The following is a 9980-nucleotide window of genomic DNA, read 5'->3' as shown; positions in this document are numbered from 1 at the left end:
TATTCACTTAAATTCAAAATCCAAATAATTTTGGTTGTTGTTGTATTAGTTTAACCGTAACAATACAACCATATTGAATTTATTGGATGGAACATTCCATGTTTGTGAAAAAATTAGAAAAGCATGTGTTTGTTGTTTAGTGAAAATAGATCATTGGGAGAAAAAGTTGTTCTTCCTTATTATTATTCTTCTTCCTTATTCTTCCTAATATCATCAGCTATTGGGTCCAACTGCCTCCAACCTCAAAGTCTTTGTCTACATCACATCCATAACCACTGCTGGTTCGTCTGCCATCTCCAACACCTGCTGGCTGGATTCAACTAAATAAAACATGAACATATAAATGTTTCCCAGTTTTCTGAGGTTTTCTGTCACCACACCATAAACTCCCTACGGTGCTGGCATGTGGAGCGGAGGTCTTCTGGGCCAACTAACAGCAAGAACTAACCTCAGGCTGTCAGAAATCCTTCCTGCTGCTGCTTACGTAACAGAACAAAGTGACCTTTCAGGCCAAACTACACAGGTATGGGTTAGTCATGCATCTCCCAAACTCTCATAGTCTGGGAAAGGTCTCAGAGCCTAGCTCCTGTTTTCTATAATAAATCCTGACAGTTGGACTAAATACAAACTGTGACTGCTGTCAACTTCATCATCATCATCATCTCTGGACTCACTTCATTAAAATACATTTAAATGTTCCAGCCATTTACTTTCTAAACCTGAAAAATACACTCAAAGCTTGGCAAATTTTTTTATATGCAGTATTATATGTACCACTCTTTGATTCCAGTTAAGCCACTGTGCTTTTATTCATCTTTTCAGTCCCTCTTCTAGATGCTGACACCACTTTCCGTTCCAGTGAACAGATCGCCTGAGGAAGCCCTTCCTGTCTGGCCTCTCTGAAAAGGTTTTTCAGCCCTGCTGCTGTTCCCACTGAGATTAAAAACAACCTGATCAGGCAAAATGAGCTGAGCAATCAAAGCTGTGAATTAGCAACTGGGCACAGCTGGAAGAGACACTGAAGAAATTACTTTGATTATATCGCTGGAGGAGGGTTGTATCATGACTCAGTGGAAGATGATTGTGGATTTGTCATCGGTGTGGCTGAGGTAAAAATGAGGTAAAGTCTTTTTTTTTTTTTTATACAAACAGTGAGAAAAGCTGGGTAATATGCAGAGATTTGAAATGATTACATCACAGAGGTCTAAAATCTGTTTGAGATGTGCTTTTTCTTGTCATCCACTCTTAGGCTGTTGCCTAAAACTGGGACTTTTGTCCTACAGAAAAAAATTTTACAAAATTTTTATTTTTACAAAAAAAAGATTTTGTCCCATCAGAAAAGAATTGAAGCAGTGGATACTTCTAGTGGTGCCAAGATAACATGCCTTTTGAGAGTCTAATGAGCAATGATGTGAAGTTACAGGGTGGAATATTTTAAGGTTTTCAGAGTTGAGAGAAGATGACATCCTGGCAGTTGGTAGTGGAGATGGAGTTTAAAACTAGGATTCTGGTTTCCAAAAGAGTCCTGCTGCTGGTGGAGCAGAATATATGTGAGTGAGATCCACTGTTCAGAGAGCGTTGGAGCTGGAGAGGTCGACCGACACCAGAGGAGGTCCGGTCTCAGAGGAGGGGGACCGTAAGAGATCCTTTCTTCTGGAGTAATCTCTCTCAACAGCAGGGTCCGGTTGTTTTCATTGAGGAACAGAAATATCTTTGCACCTGTTTAAGGTTATTCTAATACCTGGGACATATAAAAGATTTTATATGTCTTAAAGATTTTCTTTTACTTTCCCTAAACTGTTAGAGCAGGGGTCTCAAACTCCAGTCCTTGAGGGCCACAATCCTCCAACTTCTAGATGTGCCTCTGCTGCACCACACCTGAATAGAATAATTAAGGCTCTGGAGAACTGATCTACACAAGGTGGAGGTAATGAAGCCATTTCATTCCAGTGTTTTGTACCTGTGGCACATCTAAAAACTGCAGGACTGCGGCCCTTGAGGACTGGAGTTTGAGACCCCTGTGTTAGAGAAAGAATCCTTTGACTTTGATGTGTGTGTGTGAGGTGTGTGATGAAATGTGCTGAGAATGCTGAGCTGGAGTCTCTCCCTTCAAGCCACGACTTGATGTGTTTCTGACAATCGCTGTGTGAATTCTGCTGCTTCTCTGAGCCATCAAGTGTGGGGGTGACAGCGCTGTGGCAGTCAAAGACATATGTGACTTCAAGGTGTGTTGCAGCCATGACACATTACCTGTGCATCCAGCCGGATAAGAATGAGGGCAAAAACACATCAGGACCACCGTGGCGTAGAGCGTCATTTGATCCTTCTAAGTCTCACTCTAAGTGGTGAATGTTCTACTTTATTTAAGAATAAAATGCACATCACGGCAAACTAATACTATGCAGTTCCAGAGTGTTGCATAATAAAGGGAACATATGTTCCCAACACCATTGGGAACATATGGTTCCCAAAGGTCATCATTAGACACAAAGCTGTAGCTCTGACAGAACGTTGACCAGAGCTGCACCGTTTCTCACTCCGTTATTACTGCCCGTTCTTCACAGAGACGTTCTGCTTGCAGGGCTGCTACGTCATGGTCACCCCACTGCAGAAGTTGACACATGTTCTTCTGACTCTGATCATGATTAAACTTATAACTACTCAGCTCTTTGATAGCAGACAGTGGGACCTCCACTGGAAACGTTGAGAGATGCACCCTGACAAATAAATACATGACAGTCCGGTCCAGATCTGCAGCTCATTTCCACCAGCGAAAGGCTGTTTATTTATGTCATTTGATGCAAATAAATACATGATAGAAACATTAAAAACCTAAATTAAAACAAGCAGAAAAGGGGAAAATAGGAAGTTTTTTTTCTAGATAAAACTTAAAAATAAGTATGTTTACCTGGGATAATTGGATTTAGCAGCCAGCGCAGGTATTTAACAGTTTTATTTTATATATATATACTGCCAGCTGCCAGCTATCAGTTGTTGGACTGACAAATATCAACTTGGAAGATCCTGGCTCAACCTTAGCTTTATCTTGAACTAACAGTGAGAGTTTGCATTAAAAACAAGTCCAATCCACCGGTTTTCTATTCAGACATTGTTGCCCTTCAAGACATGAATCCCTATACTCCTTTTCAGTTTTATATCAACTGTTCTGCTCCTGCTAGTTCACTGGTCTATTTGTAACAGAGTCCCTTGGGAATCTGCTGGCAGCGCTCCAAACCGCCTGCTTCATTCTACACACTGTTGACTCATTACGTCATTTTGGTCCAGCCAGCATAGAGCATTGGTGCACACGTCAACAAGACGATGAGCTGATATAAATCTATATGTTAAGGAAATCAGTATCAAGGAACCATTCAACCATGCTGTGCTGTGAAACACAGGGTCAGAAAGACATGAAGTGGAACAAACAATGAGAATATCATGTTAAAAATATTTTAATCAATAAAAACTAAATTATTCTTAATAATCAATCAAATGTGTACATGAATATAAAAGCTGAGTACTAGATAAGTAAAACAAAGACAATGATGCAATGAGTAAGCGTATGATAATAAAGAAACATTTTTCCAGCTCTATACAATCAAATCTGGAGGAACATTCAAAAGCCGTCTCAGCTACAGATGTGGTTCTATTTTCATTTCCATTCGCCTCAAGACTGAGCTATTTTTTTTTTTTTGTTGTTATCACCCAGCAACCAGTCAGATGGGTCTGAATGAGCAGAGTGCTGAGGAGTTCTGACAGTGCTTGAGAGGTCACGCTGAGGTCAGCAATGAACTCGCTGATGATGTTTCTGCTGATGGGAAAATGATCCTGAAGACCATTTTATTGTTAGAAATGCTCCCAGTGATGAGGAAACAGTGACTGGATGGATGGATGGATGGATGGATGGATGGATGGATGGATGGATGGATGGATGGATGGATGGATGGATGGATGGATGGATGGATGGATGGATGGATGGATGGATGGATGGATGGATGGATGGATGGATGGATGGATGGATAGATAGATGGATGGATAGATAGATAGATAGATAGATAGATAGATAGATAGATAGATAGATAGATAGATAGATAGATAGATAGATAGATAGATAGATAGATAGATAGATAGATAGATAGATAGATAGATAGATAGATAGATAGATAGATAGATAGATAGATAGATAGATAGATAGATAGATAGATAGATTCTGACTGATCTCAGCACTATGATCTACACTCTGGGTTTAAGCTAATTAACCTTCAAACAAAGGGTGGAGTCTCAGAGAAAGAGCATGGGTTTGGAGTGTGTGTGTGTGTGTGTGTGTGTGTGTGCGCGTGTGTGTGTGTTGGTATATGTGATTTAGCAGGACATTTCATCAGAATACACACCACACTAGAAGGACATTTTGAATTAGCAGGACAGGAGCGGTGTCCTGCTAAAACAGAGAAAAATCTAAAAACGTAGAAAGGTTTCTATTGGTCTATTAACCCCAAAAATGCAAAAAAAACGAGATGTCCGCTTAATACACATAAACCTGATTTTGTGTATAATCTGTGTATCACCACAGTGCCCCCTATGGCAGGTTTGTGTAATAGCAGGACCTCATGAATATTCACACAAGGTCTTAATCTGATTGGTTGTTTACCGGAAGGTCCTGCTAATTATTACAGTGTCCTTCTAATTCACGTCTTGCAATTTACACTGGGGATGAGTTGGCAATATGATTATTCTGTGCTATAAGATACAGAAATGAATATATATTTTGGTCAAATATTGTTTATTTAAAATATTATGACTAATAAATGTGTGACATAAGTGCATGGATTAAAAGAAATATAAACCATAAAGAGCCATTTTTCACCAAACTATTTATACACTCCACTGCTAACATTTTGTTGATTCTGGCTTGCTCTGCATCCATAGAACCAGAACCAAGCATTTTGAAGCAGAATTTAGCTTCAATGCACCACAAATCTTGAATAAAGCTTGAAAACAGCTGAAACAATGAATTCCTTTAAATCAAGGCAAAAACACAACTATTTACAATTGTTTCTGAATCTTAATCAAAGGTACATGTATCATTATATTTGATGTATATGATTTTAATTTTGATTTTACTTTGAATTTAATTTCTTTGTTTTTCTTTCTTAAGGTGAATACACCATGTTCTAAATTATTATGCAAATTGGATTTAACTGTTATAAAGATTTAATTTTTTTGTGTGCTATTATATTTAGAGATTGTATTGTGTGTCAGGGCTCTTTTAATCACTATAATTAATTTCGGATTAGTTTGTCTGGTGAGCTTAATTAAAGGAAATCTACTTAAGAAGGATGTTCCACATTATTAAGCAGGCCACAGCTTTCAAGCAATATGGGAAAGAGAAAGGATCTCTTTGCTGACCAAAATCATCAGATAGTGTAGTGCTATATGACAAGATATGAAAACATCAAATATTTTAACTGAAACTGAAGCATTATTGTACTGTGAAGAGATTTGTGGCTGATTTAGAACAAAGATGGGTTTGTATAGATAAAGGCAGAATGAGGAAGGTTTCTATTAGACAAATTCATCAAATTAAGAGAGCAGCTGTTAAAATGCCCTTACATAGCAGCAAGCAGTTACTTGAAGCTGGAACCACAAGGTGAAGGGTCCTCCAGAGGCTTGCAGTGCATGAACCTACTATTTGGCAGCTCCTAACCAGAGCTCACAAGCAGAACCGAGTGGGCCCAACTGTACATGAAGATTGATTTTCAAACAGATTAGTTCACTGATGACTGATGTGCAACCCTGGATAGTCCAGATGTTAGCAGTAGTGGATTGATGATGGATGGCCACCAAATTCCAAAACAGCTGTGACATCAACAAGGAGGTAGTGGAGGCTGAAATCATGTGGAGAGAGCTGGTCAGCCCCTTCAGAGTCCCTGAAGGCTTGAAAATGACCTCAGCAAAGTATATGGACTTTCTGACTGATCACTTTCTTTCATGGTTCAGAAAGAAGAGCCATACCTTCCATACCAAAATCATCTCCATGCATGACAATGCATCATCTTATGCTGCAAGGCCACTGTGTATAGGCATGAAAGGGAAAAACTCATGGTGAGGTCACCATCCTCCTCTGATCTCTGACCTCAACCCTACTGAGAACCTTTGGAGTTTCCTCAAACAGAAGATCTAAGGGTGGGATGCAGTTGATATCAAAACAGCAACTCTGGGAAGGTATTCTGACATCCTGCAATGAAATTCAAGCAGAAACTATCCACAAGCTCACAAGTTCAATGAATGCAAGAATTGTGATGGTGATATCAAAGAAGGGGTCCTATGTGAACACGTAACTCAGTCTATTAAGAGGTTTTGATTGAATTAGGTTTTGATTTTAGTACTTGTGATGCTGCACATTCAAATATTGATTAGTTCAGAGAACTGTTTGCAGTTCTTTATAATCCATAAAATGTTTAGAAAATCTGCTGTGCATATTAATTTGGAACAGTGCATTTTGAGTTTCTTTTTGAAAAAATACTGTTCTCCTTGGGAGCTTTGTTCAGTAAAATTTTATTTATACTGTAGTAGTTCTTGACTTGACAATCATACTGACCATCATTTCCATTGACCATTTAATAAAATCTGAGAAGATATCAATTACATAATAATTTGGAACACAGTGTATGTTACTTGTATGACTTCTTAGTTCTGTGTTTCTTTGATGTAAAGCACTTTCAACTGCCTTCCAGCTGAAATGTGCTATACAAATAAACTTGACTTGACAGCAGTTTTCAGATCTTGCCAAAGATTCTCTGTTGAATTTATGTCTAGACTTTGACCTTGCCACTCTAACAAGAATGATTTTTAAACCATTCCATTGTAGATCTGGCTTAATGTTTAGGGTCATTGTCTTGCTGGAAAGTGAACCTCCTCCCCAGCCTCAAGTCGTTTGCAGACTCCGGCAGGTTTTCTTCCAAGATTGACCTGTATTTGGTTCAATCCATCTTACAATCAACTCTAAGAATATTCCCTGTCCTTGAAGAAAAGAAATGTTTGTCAGTGGGGAAGGTGTGTTCAGAGTGATGTGCAGTGTCCATTCTCCACCACAAGTAATGCTTTGCATTTTTGCCAAAAAGTTCAATTTTGGTCTCGTCTTATTGTTTTTGCTGTATCCCAACATGGCTTCTGGCAAATTGCAAATGGGACTTTTTTATGTTTAGGTGGATGGCCTTGTCTTGGTAGGTTCACAGCTGTGCCATTCTCTTTCCATTTCCAGATGATTCGTGGAACCTGTTTATAACCTAAGCCTGCTTTAAGCTTCTCCACAACTTTGTCCCTGAGTTGTCTGGTGTGTCCCTTGGACTTTGTGATGCTGTTTGCTTCCCAATATTCTCTTAACTAACCTTTGAGGCAGTCTTAGAGGAGTTGAACTTATACTGAGATTAGATTACACACAGGTGGACTATTTAGTCATTAGCAGTCATCAGGCAACTTCTGAAGGCAATTGGTCGCACTTAGGGAAAGGGGCTGAAGATTTTGTACACTGCACTTTTCAGCTTTTATTTTCAGAAAATGTTTTGAATCATGTATAGTTTTGTTTCTACTCCACAACTATATGCCACTTTGTGTTTGTCTTTCCCATAAAATTCTGTAAAAATATGTTTGCGGTTGTAATGTCAGAAAATATGGAAAAGTTCAAGGGCTATGGATACTTTTGCAAACTACTGTACCTACAATAAGTAAGGCAAGTCCAATGAGAGAAACAAGGTCCAGCAATCAACAGCTATGCATTGACAGTTATCAAATACCATGCTGGAATGATAAGATGGAAAAGGGAGGAAACTCAGTCCACTGATATAAGAATTCAAATGCTACTGATGATGAATGGAAAATTGTGCCTCTCAAGGTTGTAGCACATTGGAGTAGCCCTGTTCTTTCATTGAGAATTTAACTTTTTAAACTTTCATTCCTGCCTTTCTGGGGGAAATATAGCTTTTGTTTGGACAAAAGTTCCTTCTTGTTTTGATACTGTGTATTTGGACTGATTTTTGTAAATATTTTTTATACTTTGCTATTTTGTTATGATGCATAATCATAACAACAGGGTGTTTTACAATAGCGAGCAAACAATACTACCAATGGACAAAAAGGCTTAGACTGAAACACAGCACAGAGGTGGTATTTATGGTGGCACACAAGCAGGTGCCTAGTACCGTAGCAATAGAGGCCAATCCACATAAGTGGATGACTTATTTTGGGCTGTCTAGCCCACAATAATAAATTTAGCTCTACATGGGATTGGGTGTCCATATGTTAGGTCATTATTTTATGACTTAGTGGTAGTGGAAGATTATTACATATTACAGGCTAGACCCAAGATGTTCAGTGTTTATTGTTGTGGTGTAAGTTTACAAAAGTTGGCAACTGTAGAGATTTACCATGGTGCTAAACATGGTGATTTAAAAGGAATAAATATTTTTCTGAGAAGAATTATGTCCACATATCATGTAAAAGATAACTCTTTGTTTTTGGAATCATTAGGGCCCAATCAGCCCCAATATTAAAGATGAATTAATAATGCATGCCATGCAAAAGGTTAAAAGAGTGTGGAAGGTGTGGGCAACAGTAGTGCCTGTGGTCACTGAAACCCTTGGGGTAATGACCCTAAACTGGAAGAGTGGCTCAAACAATACATCATCAGACCTCTTGATACAGAGAAGCACACCTTTGGGAACTGTTAATATACTGTGAAGACCACTCACACTCCAAGGCCTGTGGTAGAGGACCCAAGCTTTTTTAAAATTTAATTTCCTTTTTAGGATCAATAAAGTATTTTTGAATTTGAAAGAAGGGATAACCACTCATGGAGTAATACAGAATTACAAATATAAATATAAAAAGCATTTATTTAAAAATATTTAAAGTGCCAAAAATATTATGATTACTTATGTTACTGTTAGCACAAAACTTTAGATTGATATTTTGTCATTATCTCAATGTCACTACTCTGCATACATGCAGATTGTCTAGAATGTCTAATTTGTCTGTAGGCAGGTACATAAGACAACCTTTTTCTGCTGGTGTTGTCTGCCAGTGTTGTCTGCTTTAGACAACAGTTTTGAACACTTTTTTATGATTTATATATATATATATATATATATATATATATAAGTAAACTTAAATAATTGATTGAACAGAAATGATTAAAAGAAGTGACCTTCCTGATAAAAGATTAAACATAATTGATTGAACGAAATGATTAAAAAGTGACCTTCCTGATAAAAGATTAAACATTGCTGGTGAGAGATACCATCTTACTGTTGTTTCCTAATTAAAGAAAGATGTATGATAAACTATTTAACTTTGAAATATTGAATGAAAGTTACAAAATATAACTCAAATAAATTTGTTTTCTTGTTTCTGAAAAAAATCTGACCTTGTGTGCTTCAGAAACAAAATGGATTTCTCCTTTTGTTGTACCCCTCCTACTCTATCAACATGGTACAGTCCATCAAGGCCAGGTGCAAGCCATTAGTATTAATTGAACTTCTTTTGCGTGGAAGAAGAGGTAAGACTCATACAGAATCTCTTAAGACATTTAAGTACATATTGATTTGTAATTCTGAAGAATGTTGTAGGTTACTTGATGTTTGGATGCACCAAAGCGTCTGATTTGCTTCAGTTTAGCTAGTTATCACCAACCATCTTAGTCAGTGTACCAGAGTTTAAAGGGAAGGTGGCTCACTCCAGAATTAGACAAAACTGTATTTGGACATTTTCTGTGCATCAGTGAGTGATATTCTTTCACAGGCACAAATTATCCTTTGTAATAATCATTACTATTAAGATAATGTTTTAATATTTGAAGGTTTTGAGAACCTGTCAATAGAAAGTCAATTATGTAATACTGTGTACTTCAGTACAGGTTTTTTGCATACAATAAAATCAAATCATATTGTGTACAGCAGAGGTGTCAAACTCAAGGTCTTGAGGGC

The sequence above is a fragment of the Gambusia affinis genome, linkage group LG03 (assembly GCF_019740435.1).
Source record: "Gambusia affinis linkage group LG03, SWU_Gaff_1.0, whole genome shotgun sequence".
NCBI lineage: Eukaryota > Metazoa > Chordata > Actinopteri > Cyprinodontiformes > Poeciliidae > Gambusia > Gambusia affinis.
This window is presented reverse-complemented; position numbering follows the sequence as displayed.